This window comes from Ambystoma mexicanum, chromosome 1p, assembly GCF_040938575.1.
Source record: "Ambystoma mexicanum isolate Mex_15411 chromosome 1p, UKY_AmexF1_1, whole genome shotgun sequence".
NCBI lineage: Eukaryota > Metazoa > Chordata > Amphibia > Caudata > Ambystomatidae > Ambystoma > Ambystoma mexicanum.
The window spans coordinates 1446249260-1446262702 of NC_090921.1; the positions used below are offsets into that span (position 1 = coordinate 1446249260).

General features: G+C 44.1%; 1 pseudogene; it reads right to left on the bottom strand.

Moving 5' to 3' along the window:
* Nucleotides 1-2789: 2789 nt before the first annotated feature.
* Nucleotides 2790-2941, bottom strand: LOC138462726 (U1 spliceosomal RNA; annotated as a pseudogene).
* Nucleotides 2942-13443: the final 10502 nt, after the last annotated feature.

Consider the following 13443-nt stretch of genomic DNA (forward strand, 5'->3'; position numbering starts at 1 on the left):
GGTTTGATAACATCATCGCATAAAGCAAATAAAAACGGGTTTTAAAGTACTACTAAAGATGATGAACACATTGCCATCTGCACACAAAATCCACGTGCCGTGACTCAAACAACGGTTGAAAGGAGTTGACTCTAAAATAATATTAATTTAAAAAAAAACGAATGCACGCAATTAAAAAAGAAAGTATGCGTCTGAAATGTAATCATGATGCATTGGAACCATTAATGACTGTTCCTTCATGAAACTCTGTAAAATGAGCGTCGACATTTGCAAACATGTCCTTCTATATTTATGTCACGTCACTAATAAACCGAGAACGTAAACAAGAATTTCATGACCACTTCTCGGTCGAGGACACTCAGATTTGCATAAGGGGCACATGCCAACAAGGCCGACATGTGTTCATGCCAAACAGACGCAAGAGGTAGAGAAGTGGAAGGGGCAATGCACCCTCGAGTTCCATGACTCTTCACCACCCTCGAGCCCTTCACCCCCCCTCACCGACTCAGAGAAATATCCCCACTTTGATCCCCTGCCATCCCACTTTCTTTGGAGAAATAGGGCCTGTGAAAATGAAGGAACACATCTTAGGCTTCATCTGGGACTAACCTCATTATGAATTCATAAGGTCGGTGCTTTGGTCAAATCAGTCTTCCTTCAAATGAAACTCCTAAAACCAATCCTGTATACCCACCGAAAACCAACCAAAACTAAGTTATCCAACTTAGAGTTTGGATAACTTGCAAACTCAAGACTTGACTAAGGCAACACCCTCTACATCATTAGTCTGAAACCATTTGCGTTCCAGGTGTTGTGCACTACATCTCCCATCTGACCTACCCAGCATAGTCAATGGTGAAGTATCACATGTCTCATCATCCAAAACACCTGGAGAGCCAGAGATTGCAGACCACGTCTGTCCTGCATGATGCTTCCTGCTTGTCAAATCAAATAAAGGGGCAATACAAAGTCCAGATTGCAGCTGCTTGCCTAATTTCTGACTTCAGGAAATGCCATTCAGGTTCCCCTTCAATGAGCTATGTGGCAGGAAGCCACCACACCATACTGCCTACAAGAAAACAAGTCAAGTTGATTACCATGTCGACAATCAGTCGTAGGTAGACGCACAAGAATTCCTACTCAAAATGTAAAAACATGAGACGTCATTTCACCAAAATGCCTGGGGTAGCGGAAGTGACAGCACATGCCCCGCCCCTGAGTGACATCACAGGAAATGTCATTTGACCCCACCCGAGTGACATCACATGAAGTGATGACATGTGACCCCGCCCCACATGACATCACCGGAAGTGGCATCCTATGGCATTATTCTTCAGTTCACTAACAAAAATATAGTTACAATATCAATGTAATATGACACACATTTATTACAACAATGGATCATCATATGTAGCAGTGTGTCAAGGCCCATATTATGACAGATGTGTATGAACTCAAATACCCTCTATTTATGTGGATCCGCCCTGTTATTTCGACATGACTACAGAGCAAAATCACACTCTGGTGGGACAGGGGCGGATAGGTGGGTGTTGGGATAAGGGAAAGCCAGGATAGAATGGGAGAGAGGGAGAGTATTTCACCAGAGAACACATGCTCATATACAGTTGCTCTTCCTTCACTGTTCTGATCATAAAACTTAAAATGTAGTTTCTTAACAGATTGACCCCATTTTCGTCTGATTCGAAAAGTTACTTTCATGATTACCTCTCAGTAAAACGTGTTTCAGTTGTTTCATGGACTCCTTATTCCTGCACAAAACAGCCAGACATATCAAATATTAATCTCCTTCAGAACCTACAGCTCAGTTTAAAATGGTTTCATTAGTGCATTGGCAAATACTGCTTCCTGTTCATCCTCCTGTATCTATAGAACGTACTTAGGACAAACGATTTCACGTTCATATGCATTACTAGTTCACACTCTCACACTTTCAAACAAGTATCATTTTTTGTTTCAGGTACACATAGAACCATAAAAGGTTTGCAGAATTTGAGTGCGTTACAAAACCTGATTACCAACATTGAACGCATGTTAGTCCACTTATGGGAGGCTTATGCATTACCATTCTAGTGCTGCATCTTTTCCCAAAATCTGAAAAGGGGAGTATTTGCACTCCGATTTTCTGCTTAAGAGCATTCCATTCAGATCCAGCGAGGTCAACAAAAATCTCAGAGAGCGGCTGTCACTAACTGACTGTACTGGATGTCAGGCCCAGCGAATCACAACACTAGTGCGTACATACCTACCTATTAGAGGACCACGCAGCATGCCCGCTCCGGTTTTCCGATTAAAAGCATACACCTTCGGCTATTGTTGACTTTACTCTCTGGACAACAAGTATCCCCTATCTGCAAGAGGACCCTCTGTCCCCCATGTGCTGATGACAGGGATATGCTATCCCACAGTGGCTGGGGGTCATATTGGGAACAGGCACAGCGCCACCTGATATCATGGGGCACAATATCTGGGGTTAGGCGCCTGTGCACTTCACCCGTCCAGTGAATGCTGTGGACCTGAGCTGCTTAGAACTGGCCCTCTTGACTGCAGCAAAAGACATTCTGCTACAAGAACAGGGGCTCTGTGTGCAACCAACCTACTCACCCACTTTACTATTTCTTTCTTTCACCAATAAATCAGGGCTGTGGACCCGAGCTGCTCAGTGCTGGCCCTCTTGACTGCAGAAAAAGAAATTCTGCTACAAGAGCAGGGAATCTGTGTGCAACCAACCTACTCGCACACTTTACTTTTTCTTTCTTTCACTAATAAATCAGGGGCAAGCGTGAACGCAGTCCCCCACTACCAGAATTAATGCAGTAGAGTATCCTGCATTTGGGGATATTGTAGTGGTCAGCAAATCGATGAGCCTCACCCTGGGTGATCTGACTTTCCGATCACAGATTGTCCCCTGCCAGGTAAGTATGAGTTGCCAGGGGTTGGGCCTCTTCTGGTTGCCCTGCTAAGCGAGGGTGAGAAGGCAGGCCCTTATCCAGCCCTCCTAGAAGCCCTGACCATCTGCAGAGCTTCGTGTCCCATGTGTAGGGGGAAGCTTCGGAAGGCAGAGCCGATCAGAAGAGGCACATTGTAGCACAGTTCCTTTCCACCATCAGGCCCTGTTCGGCCCGAGATTTGCATAAATTTGGCCTGGCCGCCAGCCAGCAGGCCCAGACAACATTCTCCTCGAACCAAAGCAATACTCGAAGATGCAAATCGGTGGATCTGCATTTTCCAGCATCCTTGCAAAATGTTGGAAATCACGCAAGAAGGAAAAACAAACACCAAACAAAACCTAACATTCAGATAATTACTAAATACATGTCTCTTTAACTCATCGAGCTAAACAGAAAACTCAGTCAAAGGGAAACAGACATCACAAAGCAACAGAAATACCCAAAACATCCTAAACATAATCAGCCAAAACTTGGATATCCAAGGAAATACTATAATATTGTCCCCCATAGAACAATCCGAGTTTTGCCAAACCAATAAAGCTCTCTTGTGCTTTCGCTCTTGATCCCACTAACTAAACCTCCTAAATCCTCCTTCCTTTTCAGATCCACCAGAGCACATGGAGACCATGAAAATGGCAGTAGTGCCCAGTATAAATCACAATAACGTAAAATGAATTGTAGCGCAGTACTGTGAGTTGCGATCGCTTCATCTGTATGTGTGTCCATTGGGATAAATCCCTTGTCAGGTGTTGTTGGAAAAGCTATGTTTTTCGAGATTTGAGAAATGGTAGAATTGTGTGGGCATTTAGAGCCGATATCAGCATCAAGTTCCAGAGGGTGGGTGCATAACAAGAGAAGGATTGTTTATGGGTCCTCTCTTTGCGGGTGATTTGTGATTCAAGCCGGCTGGCAGTTTTGCTGTGCAAGGTGCTTGTGCCACCAGGTATTTTGTGCTTAGCTGCCAGTTATGCTGGTGTGCTACTCGTGACTGCTTTGTAGATGATACATGCAGTTGTGAACAGTATCCTGGCCTGGCGAGGAAGTCAATGTAGTTTGCATAGTACATGGATGATTCAGAAAACTTTCCGGGCACCCATAGTAAGATGTGCTGCATCATGGTGGAATGCTTTTAGGGGCACCAAGTGAGTGGCTTAGAGTCCCATCAGGAGGGAATTTCCCCCATTAAAATGCAATACCACAAATGTTTGAACTACGGTCCGGAAGTCCTGAAGGGGGTTGAAGGGATTGATTTTGTGAAGGGTGTTCAATGCTGCTTTCCAATCATGGATGAGGGTGAATCATTCCTTCATGTCCTCCTTGACCTTTCGGCTGCATTCAGGTGCAGATCAGATGTATGTAACCCCTCCCTTTCCTTGGATGTCCCACACACCATCTGTGGTACAGTTGGTGCCATAGAAATCACAAACAACCAAATAAATGCAATGTATACTAAAACACAAGTTCACACAAATGCAGCATCTGTAACACAAGGCCTAAAAAGTTCCATTGGCATGGAATAGTTACTGAGAAGGCTTGTTTTGAAAACCTAGCACCCTAAGGTATGCCACCAATGGCACTTCAACATCTTTAACACCCTTACGGGGAAAGATTGGATGAACTCCAGTAGGCTAAGGGTAAACAAAAAAGGAAAAATAAATGAACCAGGTGCAAGTGTCTCATCCTTTCCTGTGCAGATGGGGAGCAGGTGCAAGTGGTTCTAGGTCACCTGGCCTAGGCCCCACCCATCTGGTGCCTTCCTGGTTGCCAGCTATCTCTTCCCTCTTCCCTTCTTACTTATCCTTTCTGCCACCCCCCCTTCATATCTTTCACTACAGGAGTTGTCTCGATTCACTATTGTCTCACCATCACCGACCTGTAGCCAACGCTTGGATTTGACCTTATGGACACATTGACTTGGTGTTTCACCTTCTTAAATCTCATGCTGGACCTCCCCGGGATCTCGCACTCAGGGTGGCTCTGAATCGTGCTGTGCCATTCTTGATTCCTTGCCTAAATTCTCTGTTCCCTGCAACATTATGTGTTTTACTGACTTATGCAACTCTATTCACTCTCCCCTCTGCTTCTCTGCTCTTTTTCAGTTTATTCTCTGTTCTCTCCTCCTCTCCCTTCTCCCTCCTTCCTCCCGCCCTCAATTTATTTTCTATGCACTTATTCTATCAGAATTGTCCCTTGACCTAGTATAATAGCAACAACGTTTGTCTCCTCCCCCTCCAAAACTTGCCCCCCCCCTCTTCCATCATTATCTGAAATGTCATCAGGCCTAGTACGATAGTCACTGTTTTTGTTTCTCTCCCTCCTTCTCATCCCTTCTCCCTCTCCTATTGTACATTTCCGGCTCTAGCAAAAATGTTGTCAGGCCTAGTATGGTAGTTGCCTGTCTGTTTCCCATTCCTGCCTATCTGTGTCTTTGCACTTGCTCTATCTGAAATGTCGCTAGGCTGAGTACGATAGTTAATTTCACATTCTTGTTGTTCATGGTCTGTAAGAATGTCATTGTATTTTTCCCTTGTTCCCTCCCTTGCCGTGGAGCTCTTTGAAACACATTGTGTATAGATGCTATATAAATAAACTATCATATCATATCTAAGAAGGCTTGTGTTCTAGTCTGTTCATTAGTACCCTACTCTAATTGATAAGACATCACAGGGATCACCCCTGAATGCTTCACTAATTTCACTCACTAACAACCCTGGCACATTCTTTCTTGGATGTGGCAATGTGATGTATCAGATGCGTAGCTCTACTGGAGTCTGAAGCCTGAAGGTCCAATACACTCCTAAGGCCCACACATCAATGTTCTTCTCACTGGGACTCCTCCTGCTACTGGAGAAGACATTGCACATTGTTACAAAGTTAAGTGAGCATAAATAAGACACAGAGACACATGTGATAACCTAAGGAGAGTTTACTTGTAAATTGCACATCAAAGTGGTTTACCTCAAACAAATAACAGGATGTCTTCTTCTTGGCTTGCAAACAGGGCAAACAAATAGCATAATGATTTCTCATATGGTTGGAAACAGGACAATCAAGGAGCAGGTTGGCTACTACTCGGGTTAAAATAAGTAAGAAATAAGTCTCTTTCTGTAACCAAAAGCCTCAAAATCTGGGTTTCTCTGCTCGGCAATCCATGGGGAGGATAGTCTATAACCTTCTTAAATCTTTTGTCACCAGACATGTAGTTATTATTCCCTTCTTTGCCATCTCTGGAAGGGGTTACACCCTGATCCACTCCATATGTGTGTGAACACTGGAAGAAGTCTTCAGCAGGTTAGCTGGGATTCTGAAGGGGTAGACTTCTAATAGATCTGAGGGTAACTTACTGCTCCTGAATTATTCCCTCTGCCTGACCTCCTCCCACCACTGTAATATTCTATTTCATTGGTATTCTTCCTCTCCTTTCTTTTTTCCCTACTTTGGACTCCTCTGCCCTCCTTGATGTTAAATCATGTGACCATAGCTCAACCCTCTCCACTGGTCAGACACATCGAGGGAAAATCTATGGGACCTTTCATCTCTTTCTCTGCCACTGGTGTTCTCCTTCAGTCTTTCCCAGATCCTCTTTCTGAGGCAGGTACGGATTCTTCTTTCCTCCTTACTGCTTTTGGTCCACTTTCAGTCTTATCTATCTAATCACCTTGCCTCTTTCCATGTTCTCACTACATTTCTATGCTCATGAAATACTCCCATTTCTCTCTGCACAGTCATTAAGCACATTGAGCACATTTCCTCATTCCTCTTAAATCTTAACCTTGTTCTCTTGTTCTGTTGTTCTTCGCCCTCTGAATTTTCCCAGTCTCCTAGGTCCCTCCCTTTCTAACCTTCTGACTCCCTCACATCTTCTAATGTTTCTCACTCCACAACCTTGGTGACAACCCTCCTCACCCTCCCCCTACCTCCCATTCTCTGGGATCTTTCTCTCCTCAACATATTATGGCTTTCCCCTCCCAATAATATATGCTCTTTTTCTACCATACCCATGAGAGCTTTCTTTCTGCAAACTCTGTGGTCTTGCTCTTCCCATCTTCTGGCATCTTACTTTCCTTTACCTTTCTTTGATGTACTACAAATCCAACCTCTCTGCTCTCCTACATATGTCCTACTCATTTCTACCAGTCACCACCTATCCTCTCCACCAGCAACCTACAAATGAATATACTCCTGACCTACAGCATGCTTCTTCTTGTACACACTCACTCTAAACTCCCATGCTGCCCTGTTACTCTGTTGGTCTTTTATACTCGCGCAACCACTTCCTCTTTATTGGTGTTTGGTCTATGGGGTTCAGGTTTGGGTTTTCCAGACCCTTTGTGTATGATCGAACTGGTTTTACCCTGATAATAATTTTTTTATTGGTAGTACCTCTAGCCACACGTTCTCTATGGACCAAGGGCCTCATTACGACCCAGGCGGTAAGTTACCGCCTGGGTCGTACCTTTACCACCATGGCATAAACTGGTTGGCGGACTTACCGCCCCATTCCGAGGTTGGCGGGGCGGTAAGTTCCCAATCCCCATTTACCCTTCCCCATTCCCATTTTTGCCCCATAGGGCATAATGGGAGTGGGGAAGGCGTTAATTACGCCACCGTAAATTACGGTGGCGTAATTAACAACAAGGTCCCTTAGCGCCATGGATTTTAACACCTGCTAAAAGCAGGTGTTAAATCCTCCATGGCGCTAAGGGACCTCGGAATCAGGCGGTAAGGGTCGGCGCTGTTTACGCCGCCGTAAACCCCTTACCGCCTGGGTCGTAATGAGGCCCCAAGTCTTTTAGCCCTGCTCTGCAATCTTAGATCAAGTTGGTTCAGGTGCAGGAGTTGTGAGCAACATCTCGGAGAGTACAGATTTGTGAATCTCTGGTCTGTGGATTTTGTTTTTCAGTGGGTTTCACTCACACTCCATCCAGCAATTGTACAGGCTGAACTGGTGTCCATAAAGAGGCCCTGCTGACTATAAGGCCTTGTTAAAAGTCCTGCCAGACTCCAATTTGGATGGGGTAGACAAGGTGATCCTCACCAGAGACGTTTTTATGGGAGGGAAAATGGGGCACTTTCCCAGGGCCCCCACCTTGAAGGAGGCCCCACAGTGGCTGCCTGATCTAAAGAAGTAAGATTCCTTTGTTCACCAGACTTAAATAGCACACATCATGATTTTTTATGGCATGGTGCAGAGGCTCTAAACCTAATTGCATGTCTGTTTTGGCAAGTGCATTCTGCCTCAATCAATTCACCATGTAATGCTTTCTCTGTTTACTGTGGTAAATAGTTTGTGTATTTCCTGTGGCACACCTCCTGTACCATTCTTTCCTTCCTGTGGGAATTATGTTGATCCTGTGCAATAACCACATTTGAAATGCATATTGATAAATTGAGTGCCACAATGGTTCAGAACTTAGCTCAATGTGTTAAGCACTCATTGCAGAAATGTGTGTTCATGTTATTAGAATAGCACATTCCTCTAAGGCTGGCTGAACCTTTCTTATGTCTGAAGTTTATAAACCTGCCTGCATATGTACTTGGTCCTGCAGCACAACAGGTGCTATTATCAGCAATGTACCTGCACCATATAGAGGTTGCAATAAAAACAAACATATCCTTATGGTGAAGGTCTAGAATGGTTTGTTCAGATGGGATGTTGTAAAACCTAGGCCATCACCTCCAATGAGGATCATAAACTGTTAGTCCAAGAGATTAATAAGTATCCGAATTTGGAACCAAAGCATTCCTGCTTGTATCCTGGCTTTGCCAGCAGACAATACAGTGATCCTGGTCAAATCAACTAATATCTCGTACATTATTGTACTGTCTTCTCTGTAGTTTGCATTCTTGCATGCTGGTGGCATTGTTTAGCCCATTACTTGATCTTTCTTCTTTCGTAGGCCATTTGAGTGGAAGGGGTGGTAGACAGAAGGGAGCAGACCAGATGGTACAGGACTCGGACAAGCATATTTTAAAGTCTGCTCGTTTGACACAAAAAACGCTTTGCATATTTGTAAAAGTCAAAGGTTTTTCTGCACGTTTATAAATGACAATTTCACAAGCCATTGTTTTGGAAGTATGTAAACCTTTAAAATACAAAAGACAAACCCAGATTAAATATGTTAAATAACACTGATTGACATGCCGGTACTTCTCCTGATGATGGAAATAATAAAGCTAGTCTCAACCTGTGTTACACCCTTCTATAATATTTTGTTTTTCAAAATGGTCATCTTTGGTAATGTTATTGGTGTACTTTCCAAGTCAGTTTTATAAAATGAGGTTATTTTAGTTCATGGTAAGAACTGGTAATGAAAGAGTTCAAATACAGAAATTGCAGAGTTGGCACAAATCCCAGATTCACCCCTTAAACAGTGTGTGTTATTCTAGGCATCTAATGTAATCTTATATTGCCTAGCCTCTTGAAATTGCCAGTCCCTGAACATTTCAAAATTGTCAGCCCTTCAGAGAGATTTCCTTCTCAGGGTATGATCTTCAAAACAGCCTCACTCATGGTGTCACTGGCTATAGTGTTACTTCCACTATAATAGTGAGCATTGATATATTGCACACCACAGGCACTTATTCTTTTGATTTCTAATGGCAACACTAATTGAAAACCATGTCCCACTTCTAATCTCAGTCTGTCTGGATACAGACACTTTACTGGTAGCTTCTAAACTGCATCCACTATCTATGCTATGGTATGTGTAGCTTTCTCCTTCCTCCCAATTGGTCTCCTCTATCCATGCTTGAGCACTTTTGTGTTCTGTGAGGCAGCAAATGTGAGTTCTGTCTATGCTGGGTTACATGTACCTTTTACATACAGTCCTGCATTAATACTACAGGCTGCATATCTTCCTGCATGCTATTGATAAAAAGTCTCCTGTATCAATGCCAGAACAGAAGTGACCTCTTCGTAGACTGATAATGTTGGCCTTCAAATGGTACTTGTTTATCATTCTGATTAGAGCAAGAATGAAGAGAGAGGGTAAGGGGACTTAAAGGGAGTAAACATGCTTATTTGTAATGTTGTGAGGCAGCATATGAACCTATGGGTTGTGATCGCGGCGGGGTGGGAGGGCAGATATTCTTGATCACTTAATTCCTTTGGTTTGGTTGAAGGGGGCCCCAAAGATGTCCGTGCCCAGGGCCCCAAAAGTGCTTAAGATGGCCCTGATCCTCACGACACTTCCCTGGGTCATGTCTCATGTGGCAGTTGGAAGTACCAGGCCCCTTGTAGCACACTGTCCTTAACCCCTAGATCAAGTCATGCCTCTTTGTCAAAGCATCAACCCTCTTTTGACTCTACAAGGTAATTGGTAGGATTCCTTCCCTGTGGTCCTTTTGAAGACAAAGTTATGTTTGCCAATGTTGAGTGGCAGATGAATACCTAATCCGTAGCCCCTCGCCCTGCCCAATACTACACAGGTGGGAAACATTACTCACTAAGGCAACCATACAGTCCATATCAAAGGCAGGTACAGCAGTAGATGCACACAATTTAGCTGAAGATGGCGAATGTAAATACAATAATAGTGTAGCAATACAAGCATTTGACACAGAGTAAATGTGCACTCAACATGAAAAACATGCACACTGGGAAATATATGCATTTGTACCGGTGAAGAATAATAACATAGCATCCATAAAACATGAAGAATACTAACATAAACAATGTATAAGCTGACTGAAATGCAACATGAACTACACACAAATGTAGCTCACTAAAATAGAAATGCGGGTAATGGGCAGCTATCTTTTCCAAAAAACGGAAGCCACAGCATGCATTTAAATATATCATGGCCTGAAGGCTTCACGAGTACTAGAGATGCTGAAATGACAGAAATACAGATACGTGCCGAGCTCAAGCAGTAGTCGGCAAAAACAGCCAAGGTCACCCCGAAACAAGGGAGGGCCATAACGTTGCAGAGAATGTGCGATATAGCAATTCCCACGACGCCGAAGTGTACTCCAGATTAATTAGTTTAGAGGAGCACCACCAGCCATTGTTAGTCAGGTGCACGCAAACTACAGACTGGACACTCACAGTAATTTTAACATTCATGTCATTACATGTAATGATACCTGGCAGGATGGAACACATTTGGACTGGACCTCTTGCTAACTTTGTAAGCCTTTTGGGAGTCTTAGCAACTTCCTCAGGTTGAAAGAAACTTTCATCTACCACAGTTATACTGGCACCAGTGTCTCTAATGGCAGGGATGTCCTGACCATTTTCAAGTACACTATCTTTATAATGCTCTTTAGTATTATCTGGAATGGAATTATAGACATCAATGATACTAAATAAACTCTAGCCTGAACACCAAAGGTTTCTTCGGCTTGAGGGTGCAAGCTAGCCCCTGTCATTGGTAAATCCACATCATGTGTGAATGCTAAGCTGACAGAGGAGATCCCTGAAAGTTTATCCTTACATCTGGGATCTCCTTTAAGATGGTCACCCGATCCACAAACCACACATTTCCCAAATGCCTTTTGGAATGGGGCTTTCTGGTAACCTCCCTCTAGTTTGGGCTGGAATCATACCATAATGTTGCCACGATTTTATTAAAACTACGCTTGAGCGTGGTATGAAAATCCCAACACCCATTACTGTGCCCAAGCAGAGCAGGGGTTGCGGGGGTGTCCCACTCTCTCTTAGGGAGTAGTAATGGGAGTTGGGGCTTGCGGGGGCTAAGATAAGAAAACAAAAATAAAAAGGACCCTGCAGAGTCAGCACCGCCCCACATAAGTGGGAGAAGCTGACGCCGCAGGGGTACAAGGATGTCGGCGGCGCACACAGGAGTGCGCTGCAGTAAAGGTAAGTGGGGGTGAGGGCCAGGGCAGGCGGGCAGAAGTGATCTATGTGATCACTGCGCCACACCGTAATTGGCGTCGACGGGCAGAGCAGTGATCACATAGATCCGTTTGCGCCCAGATGTTTCACTAGCCCTATATGTTTATTTACAGGAATTTTACCCTTGTTATGTTTGTGGCCCCTATTGGTTGGGGATTTTTGGAATGATCCTTAACATCCTTCGCATGCTTCTTCCCATCCTCTTTCTTGTGAGGAGCCCCAGATTAGTAAAGATTTCATCTGATGCACCGGGTATTCTAGCAGCAGTAGCCCATTTTTACAGTGATGATGGTCAGGAAAAACCCAGTTCTATTGTACTGATAAATCTGTACTGGAACCCTGCGAGCTCCAACCTTAGCAACTTTATTGCTACATTATTGATGTTGCGGTCTAGTGTACTATCGATAAATAAGGGTGTAGGGTTGATTATTGCTGAGGACCTACATTCCTATTGCTTAAGGCCAGAGAGTGCCAATGATCTTAAGAGTAATGCTAGATCTAATGGGAGAATATGGGTGGAGTTCCTACAAGGACGGAACTTGAAGAGGGCCAATGGTTGCATTCCAGGTGATATCCCGCCAGCTCCAACTAGGAGAGCGGGTTTGCAAATGTCCATCATTGACTATGTTTTTCTGTCAGCTGATCTTTTTGTCCAATGAGACCATTTTGAAGTTAAACCGACGGCACTCAGTGATCATGAAATGTTAGTCCTTACTCTGAGTGTCAGACCACATATGAATAGTATAATATTCCCAGCATTGATGGTAAACCAGGCGGGGTCCTGAATCTCGAAACTTGGACAGGGAATTGCACTGTGTTTTGAGGGAAGGAGAGGAAGTAGGGGACGGAAGATCTTCATAATCCCAAACTCTTTCACGAGTTTGGACCTACCGGTTCAAGTTAAAGCTGCTGGGAGGAGTCCTAACATCCACGACAATGATGAGGCCACTAGTATGCAGAAAAGGGCTATGCGAAAGGAGATTCGATCTATCAAGAGAGCCGCATCCTTTCCCATTAGCTACTTACACCAGCGTAAAGCCATCATGAACGCATATAAGGTGGTCACGGTAGCACAGATTCTTATGTTTCCAGAGGGATAGCGAGGTGATGCTTAGATGTCTGGGATGCCAATCATCTCATAACGTCTGGGAATTGGTAAATCGGGCAGGGAAAACCCAGTCATCAATGCAGGCCAATGCTATTCCCGAAGGAGTATGGCGGTCCCATTTTGTACAATTATACAGGAAAGCAGAAAGTGACCAATTTGAATGCGATAATTTGATCCCCAGGGATATTAATCTCTCCTGGGAAACCATTGAGGATTTGATAAGGAAGTCATTTTCCTCCAGAGCAGCTGGGCCTAATGGGCTGACAAACTCCATTATGAGGGGAGATGCCCTGCTATGGGCAGGGATCCTGTGGGAACTTTTTAATAACATCTTAAAGTGCAGAGTGCTCCCATGGTTGAAAGGTGGTCCAACTCTCTATGGTGCATGGCTGGATCTGTCCCTCCCATTTGACACGATATACCCAGGGCTTCTTTGGAGTAAACTGCTGAACTGCGATATTCTGCAGGGATTGCTCACTCTTCTGATCATCTCATAGTTAATTTCA